The sequence below is a fragment of the Pteropus medius genome, unplaced genomic scaffold (assembly GCF_902729225.1).
Source record: "Pteropus medius unplaced genomic scaffold, Ma_sr-lr_union100, whole genome shotgun sequence".
NCBI classification, from domain to species: Eukaryota; Metazoa; Chordata; class Mammalia; order Chiroptera; family Pteropodidae; genus Pteropus; species Pteropus medius.
Genome location: NW_024353908.1, coordinates 6,690,762 through 6,705,254, shown reverse-complemented (window position 1 = coordinate 6,705,254; position 14,493 = coordinate 6,690,762). Strand labels below are relative to the sequence as shown.

The window sequence follows — 14,493 nt, the reverse complement described above, 5'->3', positions numbered from 1 at the left end:
CACACACACAGAAACGAGGTCAAAGAGCAAAGTCTCAACACATAAAATTATCAAATGTGTCAGTCAGGAAGAACCAGGGTCTGTAGATTTATTTTTCAGGTAAAAAATTCTCAAGCAAGAATATTTTGAGCAAAGTTTATTTGGAATGAAATGGAGAACATGGAACGATTATCCACATGTGGCAAAATTAGTGCTGCAACTTCGTCAAACTCAGGTGACGAAAGTGAGAAGAGGATGATTTTACTTAATCAGACAGCAAATATAGGCCTAAGAGGTAGAAATCACCGTCTGAGGCGTCAGGCAACAGTTTTTTCTTATACTTTATTACACTCTGGTTAGAAGCAGATGATATACACACGTAACAAGTTAACTAATTATGCTTCACTATTACTTCTTCCTAATACATAGAAGCAAACACAGAGAGGCAACTGAAATGAGAAAAAAAAAATGCTCCAAATGAAACAACAAAAACCTCCAGGAAATAAAAATTAAACATAATAGAGGCAATCAACCTACTAGAGACAGTTCGAAACACTTATTAGGATGCTCAATAAACTTAAGGGGAGAATAGATGATCTCAGTGAAGACTTCAGCAGAGAGATAGCATAAAAAAGGATAGACAAGCCATAAAAAATAACCAGGGAGAATGAGGAATACGATAACTGAAATGAAGAATACACTAAAAGGAATCAACAGCAGATTAGAGGATCGAATTGGTCAGTTATAAAACAAGGTAGCAGAAAATATCCAGTAGGAACAGCAAGAGAAAAAAAGAATCAAAAAAAATGAGTAAAGTTTAAGAGACTTCTGGGACAACATCAAACATAACAACATCTGCATCATAAGGGTACCAGGAGAAGAGAGAGAGCAAGGGATTGAGAAACTGTTTGAAGAAATAATAACAGAAAACTTCCCTAACCTAGAGAAGTAAATAGACATATAAACCCAGGAAGCACAGAATCACAAACAAGAAGAACTCAAATAGACCGACACTAAGACATATCATCATTAAAATGCCAAAGGTTAAAGACAAAGGTTAAAAGCAGCAAGAGAAAGGCAGTTAGTTACTTTAAAGGGTATGCCCATAAAAATGTCAGCTGATTTTTCAAAAGAAACTGCAGGCCAGAGAGAATTGGCACAAAATATTCAAAGTAATGAAAAAACAAGAACCTACAACCAAGACTATTGTACCTAGCAAAGCTATCAAATGAAATTGACAAGAAACAAACAGATTTCCATCCAAGAAAAAGCTAAATAAATTCATCAGCAATAAGCCATAATTACAAGAAATGTTAAGGGACTTCTGTAAAAAGAAGGGGGAAAACCCCCATAAGTACAAATAATGAAATAGCAATAACTATGTACCTATCAATAATTACTTTTTTTTTCAATTATATTTGACATACAATATATTAGTTTCAGGTGTACAACACAGTGATTAGACATTAATATAACTTATGAAGTGATCAACCCAATCATTACCCAACTGACACCATACATAGTTATTACAATACTACTCACTGTATTCCCCCTGATAAATTCTGCATCCCCATGACTTTTTTGTAACTACAAATTTGTACCTCTTAATCTCTCTCCCCTTCACGACCATCAAATCTCCTCTCCCTTTGGATGACCATCAAAATGCTCTCTGTAGCTATGACCTTGTTTCTGTTGTACTATCTAGATTATACATATGACATTTGTCTTTCTCTGATTTACTCCACCCAGCATAATACACTGTAGGCCCATACAGATTGCTGCAGATAGCAAGATTTCATTCTTTTTTATGGCTCAATAATATTCCATTGCGTATATATACCACATCTTTGTTATCTATTCATCCACTCATAGACACCTAGGATGTCTCCATATCTTCCCTACTATAAATAATGCTGCAATGAATACATGAATTCACATGTCCTTTCAAAGTAGTGTTCTGGGGTTCTTCAAATACACAGAAGTGGGATAACTTGGGTCCTTTCACTCTTGTTTCAGTGACTATTTAATTTACTTTTTCTTTCTCATGGAAAACCATTTATCTTTTTATCCATTTATTTAATTATAATGACATTGGTTATTGAAATCCATTACATTTCAAATGTACAATTCAACAGTAAGGCATATATATAGCATTCTATGTTCACCACCAATAATTAGATTTCTTTTTGTCACCACATATTTGACTCCTTTTACCCCGTCACATACTCCCTATCCCCTACCCTCTGGTAACCACTAGTTTATTGTCCTTGTCCATGAGTCTCTCTTTGTTTGTCCTGTTTGTTTGTTACTTTCAGGTTCTTACCCCACAAATAAGTGATATCATGTGGATTTTACCTTTTTCTGTCTGGTTTATTTCCCTTAGCATGTTTATCTCAAGGACCATTTATGTTGTCAAAAATGGATATATTTCATCTCTTCTTATGGCTGAGTAATATTCCATTGCTTCTTTAACCAATCATCTATTGTAGGACAATAGATGATTGTCCTACAATAGCTTCTTTAACCAATCATCTATTGTAGGACACTCAGTTGGTTGTTGTTTCCATATCCTGGCAACTGTGAATAAAGCTGCTATGGTCATTGGTGTGCAAATGTCTTTTCAGATAAGAGTTTTCAAGTCTTTGGAGAAAATATCCAGTAGAGAAATTTCTAGATAATATGATAGATCAATTTTTAGTTTTGTTTGTTTGTTTATTATTTTTTAGGCAAGGCAACTCTTGGTTGACCTCACAGATTGCAAGGACCTTGTCAGCTTACAATCTCTTATTTTTTAATTTTTTATGCCTACAGCACCTGGTCTTCCAAGGTGGTCTCCCATCCAAGTATTAACTAGGCCCAACCTTGCTTACCTTCCGAGATCAGACAGGATTGGGCTTGTTCAGGGTAGCATGGCCGTAGACACAATTCTTAGTTTTTTGAAGAACCTCCATATTGTTTTCCATAGTGGCTGTACCAATTTGCAGTCCCACCAGCAGTGTATGAGGGTTCTTTTATCTTCACATCCTCTCCAACACTTATTACTTTTCCTGTTGATAATAGCTATTCTAACCGGTGTGAGATGGTATTTCATTGTGGTTTTGATTTGCATTTCCCTAATAGTGACGTTGAGCATCTTTTCGTATGATTGTTGACCATTTGTATATCTTCTTGGGAGAAGTGTCTGTTCATGTCCTCTGTCCATTTTTTAAATGGATTGTTTTTTTGTTGTTACTCAGTTGTATGAGTTCTTTGTATATTTTGAATATTAGGCCCTTATCGGAGGCATTGCTTGCAAATATATTTTCCCATTTGGATGGTTGTCTCTTTACCTTGTTGATGGTTCTTTTGCTCTGCAGAAGCTTTTTAGTTTGATGTAGTCTCACTCATTTATTTTTGCTTTTACTTCCCTTACCTTTGAGGTCAAATACATAAAATCCTCTTTAAGTCCAAGGTCCATGAGTTTCGTTCCTATATTTTCTTCTATGAATTTATTGTTTCATTTCTTATATTCAGGTCCTTAATCCATTTTGAGTTAATCTTGGTGTGTGATGATAGACAACAGTCTAGTTTCATTCTTTTACAGGTAGGTTTCCAGTTTTCCCTGCACTATTTATTGAAGAGGATTTCCCTTCTCCACTGTATGTTTTTGGCTCTTTTGTCAAAAATTATTTGCCCATATAAACATGGATTTACTTCTGGATTCTCGATTCTGTTCCACTGGTCCATGTATCTGTTTTGCTGCCAATACCATGACATTTTGATTACTGCTGCTTTGTAGTATAATTTGAAGTTGGGCAGAGTGATGCCTCCAGCCTCATTCTTTTTTCTCAGGATGGCTTTGGCAATTGGGGGGTTTTGCTTCCATACAAATCTGAAGATTTTTGTTTTCTTTCTTTAAAAAATGCTGATGAGATTCTGATGGGAATTGCATTAAATCTGTATAATGCTTTAGGTAATAAGGTCCTTTTAACTATGTTGGTTCTTCCAATCCAAGAACGCAGAATGTTTTTCCATTTCTTTGTACCTTCTTCAATTTCTTTTAATGGGGTCTTCTACTTTTCATCATATAAGTCCTTCACATATTTCATTAGATTTATTCCTAAGTATTTTATTCTTTTTGTTTCAATTGCAAAAGGAATTACTCTTTACATTTCTTTTTCTGACAATTCATTATTAAAGTATAAGAACACTATGGGTTTTGAACATTGTTTTTTGTTTCCAGAGACTTTACTGTATTTGCTTATTATTTCTAGTTGTGTTCTTATGGAGATTTTTGGATTTTCTATATAGAGAATCATGTCATCCTCAAATAGTGACAGTTTGACTTCTTCATTTCCTATTTAGATGGTTCTATTTCTTTCTCTTGCCTGCCTGCCCCCTAGAAACAATAAAAGCAAAATAAGTTGATTCTGGCAATGAAATGTTAATTGATGTTATATTGAATAACAGTGTTTATAGTGGACAGCCTTGTCTTGTTCCTGATCTTAAAGTTTTTAGTTTTTCACCATTAAGTATAATGTTGGCCGAGGGTTTGTCATAGACAACCTTTATTACGTTAAGGTACATTCATTCTATTCCGATTTTAATATTCTATTCCATTTGATCATAAATGGATTTTGTGTCTTGTCGAAGGCTTTTTTCTGCATCTATTGATACGACCATATGATTCTCATTTTTTAATTTATTCATGTGATGTATCACATTAATCTATTTGCCTATGTTGAACCATCCCTGTGCCTGTGGGATTAAGCCCACTTGATTATAGTGTATAATCTTTTTAATATGTTATTGTATTCCATTCACTGGTGTCTTATTTAGAATTTTTGTTTCTGCGTTCATAAGAGATATTGGTAAGTAGTTTCTTTTTTTCTGTTAACTTTACCAAGTTTTGATATCAAGGTAACATTGGCCTTATAAAATGAGTTAGGAAGTATTGCCTCCTTTTCAATTTTTTAATTCTGCGGTGTCTATCATAATTTCTCCTCTTTCATCCCTGATTTTATTTATTTGTGTCCTTTTATTTTTCTTTAGTGAGTCTAGCCAGGGGCTTGTCAATTTTATTAACCTTCTCAAAGAACCAGTTCTTTGTTGCATTTATTTTTCCTATTTATTTGTTTGTTTGTTTTCAATTTTATTTAATTCTGCTCTAATTTTGATAATTTCTTTCTTTCTGCTGACTTTAGCCTTCATTCGTTCTTGTCTATTTTTTTAAAATGAAGAATTAAGTTGTTTATGTGGGCTCGATCTTGTTTTTTGAGATAGGCCTGTAATGATATGAACTTTCCTCTTATGACCACTTTTGCCGTGTCCCAAAAATTTTGATATGTTGTACTATCATTTCTATGTATCTCTTGATCTCTTTCTTTCTTGTCTAACCCCATCATTATTTGGTAGCATGTTGTTTAATCTCCATGTATTTGTGGTTCTTCCCACTTTCTTTTTACAGTTGACCTCCAGTTTCAAAGCATTATGATCAGAGAAAATGGTTGGTATGATGTCAACCCTCTTATATTTGTTGAGGGTATTTCTGTGTCACAATATGTAGTCAATCCTTGGGAATGTTCCATGTGCTCTAGAGAAGACTGTAAAAGCAGCTGTTTTGGGATGGAAGGCTCTGTAAATGTCAATTATGTCTAGCTGGTCTAATGTCAATATTTCCTTATTGATTTTCTGTTTGGATGATCTATCCATATCTGACAGTAGGATATTTAGATCTCATACTATGATAGTGTTTTGGTCTGTTTCTCCCTTTAGTTTTATTAGTAATTGCTTTACATATTTCGGGGTTCCCTGATTGGGAGCATAGATACTACTAAGTGTTAAGTCTTCTTGGTGCATGATTCCCTTTATCATTATGAAGTGTCTGTCAGTATCTTTTTTTACCTTTTTTATTTCGAAGTTCATTTCATCTATTAGTACCACTACTCCCACTTTTCTCTGAATGCCATTTGCTTGAAATGTCATTTTCCAACTTTTTATTTTGAGCCTATATTTGTTTTTGGAGCTGAGATGTGTCTCCTGGAGGCAGCATATGGTTGGGTTTTGTTTTTTGATACAATCTGCAACTCTGTGCCTTTTTATTAGTGAGTTCAGTCCATTTACATTTAAGGTGATTAGTGAAATATGAGGTTTTCTTATAGCCATTTTACCTTTTGCTTTCTGTTAGCTCAGTGTTTCCATTGCTTCCTTGTATTTGTGTACCTGTTTTTTTATTGGTTTTTTTTTATTGAATTTTGTGCATTTCCCCTCTGGTCCTTCTTGTTTTATGTTATATACTTCAGTTCTAAGTATTTGGTGAGTGGTTACCATTACAAATGTGTAGAAGATTGTTATACACACACACACTACTCCATTTTCTTCTGCATGTGTCTTATCTTCATTCCCTTTTATGAAACTTGATCTTTAAATCCTCTTCTTTTCTGTCTCTATTTGTCCCTACATACACTGAACATTCATTACTATCTTGCAATAACAAATCCTTTATCGTTTAAGCCTCATAGTGGAGTATTCCCTCAATTTTTGGATGTCTGGAAAGTCTATTTCTCCTTCATATCTAAAGGAGAGCTTTGCTGGATACATTATTCTTGGTTGGTTTTCCCTTTCATTTAGTAGTTTGAATATTTGATTCCACTCCTTTGGGCTTGTAAGGTTTGTGCTGAGAAGTCCAACGATAAGCTAAAGAGTTTTCCTTTATAGGTTATCATCTTCTTTTCCCTGGCTGTCTTGAAAGTTCTTTCTTTGTCATTGATTTTTGATAATTTTAATACAACATGTCTTGGGGAAGGCCTTTTTGGGTTGAGATAATTGGGTCTTCTGTTGATTTCTTGAATTTCATGCTCCAGTTCATTCCTAAGATTTTGGAAATTCTCGTCAACTATTTGTCTGAAAATGCTTTCTAATTCCTGTTCTTTTTCCTCGCCTTCAATAATGCCCATTATGTTTCCTCTCCTGATGGTATCAGCTATTTCTTGTATTTCTCTTACATTATTTTTCATTCCTCCATTTCTCTCTTCTTCCTTCTGATTTATTTCTAGATTTCTGTTTTTGATATCACTGATCCTTTCCTCCATTTGGTCAACACTATTTCCCAAGAAAAATAACATTTCATTTTTCTTTTAGTTTGTTCTTCATCTCCAGAAGTTCTATTTTGTTTTTTAGGGGGTTTCAATCTCCTTGCTAAAAAACTCATTCTGCTCATCTAATTGTTTTTCAATTCCTGGAATTGTTGATGTGAATTGTTTTGGGTCCCATTAAGTTTTTTCAGAAGTACCATCCTGAATTCTCTGTCATTTAAGTTGCATATTACTATGTCTTTAAGCTTATTTTCTGGAGATTTTTCTCTTTCTTTCTCAGCTGCCTTGTCACCTTGGTTGTTCATGGTGTATAATGGACTATTTCTCTGCCTGGGCATTAATGTATATTCCCTTTCCCGCCCCCCCCCCAAGAAGATTTCCTTATACAAAGGTCTGTCTTTAGCCTGTTGTTAAAAAGGCATTTTTCTTTTGGTTTCCAATAGAAACCAAGTATCCAATAGAAACCAAGTATCCCTGCTTTACATAAAGCCTTAATAGTGTCTTTTTTTCCTTATAAATATTTAATCACACTTACTACCCTCAATCTCAGTCCCTGTCAGTGTTAGCGATAATTTCAGTATGATTTGCTCAGATTCCCATGGGGCTCCATGGTGTTTGATCATATAGGATATGGGGGGATGTACCCTATGGGTTGGAGGATAGGGGCTGTGGCTCAGCCTCATGTTTTGCAACTGCAGCTAATAATAATCAGCTGTTGCTTCTCTGCCATCCATCTTCTCAGTTTTATAACCTGATTCCTGGGCACTGACACTGAGTGGAGCTCAAAGCACTCTCAGGCAGGGCTATTCAGGGAACCCACTGCACCTTCACCCCTCCTCCTTCTCCTTCAGGGAACTCTGGCTGCAAGAGGCAGATTTTTTGTTTCTCCCAGTCTACCACCCAACTCTCATGGTTCTAACCTATGGTAGCTCTTATTTGCAGATCCTTCACTCAGAAGTGCATGCATGAAGGTTGGGTGTTTTTTGTTGAGTTTTAGATGTTCAGTTTATTGTTATTTCAAGGGGAAAGATCTGGGCATATCTCTCATTCTGCCTTGCTTCTGACGTTACCACCTAGTATGTACAATAGTCGCTTTTAATGTAAATGGATTAAATGCTCCAATCAAAAGATATAGGGTAGCTGAACAGATAAGAAAACAAGTCCCATACTTATGCTGTCTACAAGAGACCCACTTCAGATCAAATGACACACACAAAATGAAAGTAAATCAATGGAAAAAAATGATTCATACTAATGGAAATGAAACAAAAGCTGGAGTAGCAATACTTATATCAGACAAAATAGAATGTAAAACAAAGGCTATAATAAGAGACAAATAAGGGCATTGCATAATGTTAAAGGGATCGATACAATAAGAAGACATAACCCTAGTAAACATATATGCACCCAACATGGAAGCACCTACAAATATAAAGCAATTATTGATCAACATAAAGGGAAAGATGAATAGTAGTACACTCATAGTCGGAGACTTTAACACCCCACTGACACCAATGAACAGATCTTCCAACAGAAATTCAACAAGGAAACAGCAGCCTTAAATGACACACTAGATCAGATACATTTAATATATTATTTGAGTGTTTCACCCCAAAGCAGCAGAATACACATTCTTCTCAAGTGCACATGGAACATTTTCCAAAACAGACCACATGGTAGGCCATAAAACAAGTCTTAATAAATTTAAAAATACTGAAATTGTATCAAATGTCTTCTTCAACTACAATGGTATGAAACAAGAAATCAACTACAAGAAAAAAAAACTGGAAAATACACAAACACATGGAGGCTAAACAACATATTACTAAGCAATTAATGGATTAACAATGAAATCAAGGAAGAAATCAAAAGATACCTAGTGAAAAATGAAAATGAAATCATAACGACTCAAAAATCTGTGTGACACAGTGAAAGCAGTCCTAAGAGGGAAATTCAGAGTAATACAGGTCTACCTCAAGAAATAAAAAAAAATCTCAAATTAAAAAATCTGACTTTACACTTAAAAGAACTAGAAGAATAAAAGCAAACAAATCTCAAAGTGAGTAGAAGGAAGGAAATAATAAAAATCGGAGCAGAAATAAATGAAATAGAGTCTAGAAAAACAATATGAAAGATATATGAAACCAAAAGCTGGTTCTTTGAAAGGATAAACTAAATGGATAAACCCTTAACCAGACTCATCAAGAAAAAAAGAGTGAGAACCTGTAATGGCCTGCTGAAATGTGAAAGGGTTAAAGAATAATTAAAACCTGAAACTGGACAAAGGAAGTCTATAACTTAGGCCTAGTTTCTGGAACCCCTAACCACATTCTGTTAAGCATGAAACTTGTAACAATGAGCTCATACGCTAACTGCCAATTTTAGCCTGTGTAACCCTGCTTGCTTGCGTGGCATGAAAAATAATCAATTGTATATAAGCTGAAAATTACTGTTTGGCCATCGCCCATGGGTACACTGGTTATTGTCCATGGGAACATAGGCAATCACCCATAGGAACATAACATTCTAACACAAGCTTTCTGCTTCTGTACTTCCCGCTTGCACACCTGACCAGTGGGTTGACAGGTAGTGAATAGGAGAAAGATGGACCTTTGTGTTTAAGACAGAATGAGGAATGGGATTTGGGGCTTAAAAACCTTGTATCTTGGTATTTCGTGGCTGCTCCTTTGCAAGGACAGCCGCCGGCTAATAAACTGTCTCCTGGTTAAGAGCACTCAAGTTGGGTCTGGTTATTCTGGACACAACATTTGGAGGCCCCAGCGAGATCTTCTCGTTGTGGGAAAATTGATCAGTGCACCGGGGCGTTGGACCATTTGTGGTTGGGGAGGCCTCTAGGGCACTTGCCCTAGCCCGCCGCCTGTGGTTTCTCGCTTTGCGGAGCACGATCCTGGGAGTGCTGAGGCAGTTTCTGGTAGGGGGCCCAAGGACCGTGCGGACGTCGGACGCGACAAGTAAGTCGGCGGTCGACTGAGACTGTGACGACAGTTTTCTCAGTCCTGTTCTGGTTTGTTAGTCTGTGTCTGTCTTGTTTTGTTTTGCTTCGTGTGCTTTATTGTGGAACTATGGGACAATCACAGGGCAAACTAACTCTGTTACAGTGCATGCTTAACAACTTTAAAGATTTTCGTCGTAGGGCAAGGGCCTATGGTGCTTCAGTAACCCCTTTTGATTTGCAGCGCTTTTGTCAATTAGATTGGCCGACCTTCGGAGTAGGATGGCCCTCCGAGGGATCATTTAACATGCAGACTGCATTCCGGGTTCGAAGTGTGATTTATGGAAATCCTGGGCATCCTGACCAAATTCCTTATATTGATGTTTGGATTGATGTTGTTTCTGATGCCCCTAAATACTTACAGAATTGCAGTCGTGCACCCGTTACTGTAATGGCAGCCATACCCCAGGATTTTAAGAAGCCCCCACCGGTGTTGCAGGGACCTCCCTCGGAGGATGACTGGTATCCGCCACCCTATAATGGAAATGGGGGTAGACGTCCTCCTCCGGAGGGACCGGGACCTCCTGTAACCCGGTCTAGGGGTCATAGGCCACCTTCCCCTGATTCAATCTCCCTGAAAAGAGCCAGTATCTGTTCAAGCCCCATTGAAGGTGATTCCAGGAGGTGGAGGTGAGCCTACTGTCATCTACTCGCCATTCAGTACTAGTGATTTATATAATTGGAAATTACAAACGCCATCCTTTTCAGAGAAACCACAAGGACTAACCTCCCTTTTAGAGTCTATTTTCTTTACCCATCAGCCCACTTGGGATGATTGCCAACAGCTCTTACAGGTCTTATTCACTACTGAAGAAAAGGAAAGAATTTTGCGGGAGGCGGCTAGAGGAGTAACAGACCCAAATGGGCAGCCCACAGCAGACTTAACCAGGTTACAGGCTGTGTTTCCGACTCAACGTCCCCAGTGGGATCCAAATACAGATCAAGGTAAGGAGGCTCTCCTAAGGTATCGCCAGTTTCTGCTACAGGGACTCCGGGCTGCTGCACGTAGACCAATAAATCTGTCCAAGGTAAGTGAAGTAATTCAGACCAAGGACGAGTCACCTGCAGCATTCTTGGAAAGACTATTAGAGTCTTACCGCCTATATACACCTATTGACCCGGAGGACCCCAACAATAGAAGAGCCATTAATTTGGCCTTTATTAGCCAGTCGGCCCCTGACATTAGAAAGAAGTTACAGAGATTGGAAGGTTTTGAGGGAGAAAATTTATCCAAATTATTAGAAATAGCTCAGAAGGTCTTTAACAATAGGGACGGTGTGCAAAAGGTCATGTTTGTGGGACGACAAGGAAACCGACCTCCTTGGAAAAAAAAAACCTAACCATAGAGGGGGACTTAGCAACGAAGAAGGCCAAAATAGAAAACCTAGGCTAGGAAGAGACCAATGTGCTATTTGCAAAAAGAAAGGACATTGGAAGAATGAGTGCCCTGAAAAGGAGCAACCAGGAGGTGAGAAGAAAAAAGGCCCCTCATTCTTTTGGAAGATGAGTAGGGGCATCAGGGCTCTTATCTAATGAGCCCCCGAAAGCCCAAGGTAACTTTGCAAGTAGGGGGCAAACCTGTGAACTTTTTAGCTGATACTGGTGCAACTTACTCAGTTTTAACAGAAACTGCTGGTCTGTTATCCAAAAAAAGACTGTAATTCAAGGAGCCACTGGGAAAGGGAAGTCATACCCATGGACACAGGCAAAAATTACTGACTTGGGAAAGGGAACCATCACGCATTCGTTTTTAGTTATGCCTGAATGTCCTTTTCCTTTGCTTGGAAGAGATTTGCTCCAGAAATTAAAAGCCACTATTTAAGCAATGAGTGGCATATCTCTCAAAGAGACTAGATCCGGTGGCTGGAGGAAGGCCTAGTTGCCTGAGAGCACTAGCTGCTACTGCTATATTGACCAAAGACGCTTTAAAATTGACCTTGGGCCAAAATATTGAAATTGTGGCTCCACATGCAGTTGAAGCCATGCTACGCAGCCCTCCTGAAAGATGGATTTCCAACGCCCGGATTACTCAGTACCAGGTACTGTTGCTTAATCCCCCACAGACCCAGTTTTTGAAAACTGCAGCCCTGAACCCTGCCACGCTGCTCCCGGATGATGACCCGCAGGTTCCATTGCATCACTGTGTTCAGCACCTTGAGCAGGTTACTGGAATACGGCCAGACTTGAAGGATGAGCCGTGGCCTAATCCGGATGCGGTATTATTTACCAATGGAAGCAGTTTTGTATCCGACGGAGTAAGGTATGCCGGGGCAGCTGTAGTAACAGTCAGGAATGTGATATGGGCACAGGCCCTAAGCCATGGGACATCGGCACAGAGGGCTGAACTTATAGCTCTAACACAAGCTTTACGGTGGGGAAAGGATAAAACTGTAAACATCTATACTGACAGTAGATATGCCTTTGCAACGGCACATGTACATGGAGCCCTGTACAAGGAAAGAGGACTATTGACATCAGGGGGAAAGGAAATTAAGAACAAGGAGCAGATTTTTGCTCTTTTGGAGGCTATCTGGCTACCTAAGAAAGTGGCTATTATCCATTGCCCCGGCCATCAAAAAGGGGAAGGAGCGGTAGAAAAAGGAAACCGCTTGGCAGATAAAACAGCAAAGGAAGTAGCCAGAAAACCAGTGGGGACTAACGTCATAATTGGTCCCCTTCTTGTGCCCCCCTTGGTACAGGCTCCAGACTATAGCCCCCAAGATATAGAGTTGGGGAAACAACTGCACGGGAAGTTTGAACATGGGTGGCTTTGGATTCCAGATGGAAGGCCGGTCCTCCCTGCTGCGCTTGGTAACACCTTAATTAGCCAGATGCATAATGCTACCCATATTGGAGGAACTAAGTTAATTGAACTGCTAAAAAGAGACTATTATATTCCTGGACTAACCTCAAAGGCTCGGGATGTAAGTGCACGATGCCCAATATGTGCGCAGGTCAACTCTCGCCCCATCCCAAAGGAAAATATTGGCACTCGATTAAGAGAACAAGCTCCTGGAGAGCATTGGGAAGTGGACTTTACAGAAGTTGCTCCTGGCACTTTTGGATTTAAATATCTTCTGGTATTCATTGACACCTATTCTGGATGGACTGAGGCCTTCCCCACAAAAAAAGGAAACTGCACAAGTAGTAGCTAAGAAATTAATTACAGAAATAGTGCCTCGATTTGGCTTGCCCTTATCATTGGGGTCCGACAATGGCCCGGCATTCATTGCCCAAACAAGTCAAATGTTAGCTAAGGTATTAGGGATCAATTGGAAATTACATTGTATTTACAGACCTCAGAGTTCAGGACAAGTAGAAAGGATGAATAGAACACTTAAGGAAACTTTAACTAAATTTAAGCTGGAAACTGGGGAGAATTGGGTGAGCCTTCTTCCTTTTGCTTTGTTACGGGCCCAGTGTACTCCATATATTATGGGAATTTCCCCTTATGAAATAATGTTTGGGAGACCTCCCCCTTTACTCCCTAAAATTGGAATTGAAAAGGTTACAATAAGTAATAATACAAGTCTCCTTAAGTCTCTACAGGCCTTGCAACAAACCCAAAATCAAGTCAAGGGCTTGATTAAAGCTGCTAGACCGACTCCGGGGACATCACAGCCTCACCCACATCATCCAGGTGATTGGGTGTGGATAAAGAAGATCCAGCCTGCTAGCCTAGAGCCCCGGTGGGATGGTCCGTTTCCAGTAATCCTGACCACACCAACGGCTGTCAAAGTTGCAGGAAAAAGACATTGGATTCACCATACCCGCCTTAAGACAGCTCAACCTCCCCCGGAGACAGAGAAATGGAAGGCAACACCCACAGAGGATCCACTCAAGATAAGACTCTCGCGGGAATAATTATAATTGGGTTAATTGTTATCAATAATGTAAAAGGGAACCCTCATCAACCTCAACAGGCTAAATGGGAATTAATTAAATCAGAAACAGGCATCCCCATATTAGTAAACCAGACTATATACCAGCCTACATTTCATGTGGATTTGTGTGATATATTAGGAAAGAAATTTAATTTTATAAGTGATGCTAATTTTTTATCTGGCCCCTGGTATGGTTGTGGCAGGGAGGACAAAGAAAGAGGTATTCAACAAGTACAGTTATATATGTGTCCCAGAGAAGGCCAAAGCACTTGCCATAAGCTAAACCAATATTATTGTGGCCATTGGGGTTGTGAGACCATAGCCCCTTAGGAGAACACAAACAGACCCCTTTCTAACTCTTACACGACCTAGTCAGTCTTCCTGTGCCACAGCAGGGAAATGCAATCCTGTCATTTTTACTGTCAAAAATTGGGAAGATCCATCTTGGGTGATTGGAAAAACCTGGGGATTAAGGTTGTATGTTTTTGGAACTGATCCTGGAGTGTTAATAACAATACAGAAAAAGCCTGTCAGGATGCCACCA

The 14,493-nt window shown here is 38.6% G+C and overlaps 1 protein-coding gene and 1 pseudogene across 1 annotated transcript in view; both read right to left on the bottom strand.

Moving 5' to 3' along the window:
- Positions 1-14,493, bottom strand: part of TAFA4 (TAFA chemokine like family member 4) — a 134,362-nt gene that overhangs the window by 47,636 nt on the left and 72,233 nt on the right. The window lies entirely within an intron of this gene.
- LOC120593843 (uncharacterized) lies at positions 2,782-2,900 on the bottom strand (annotated as a pseudogene).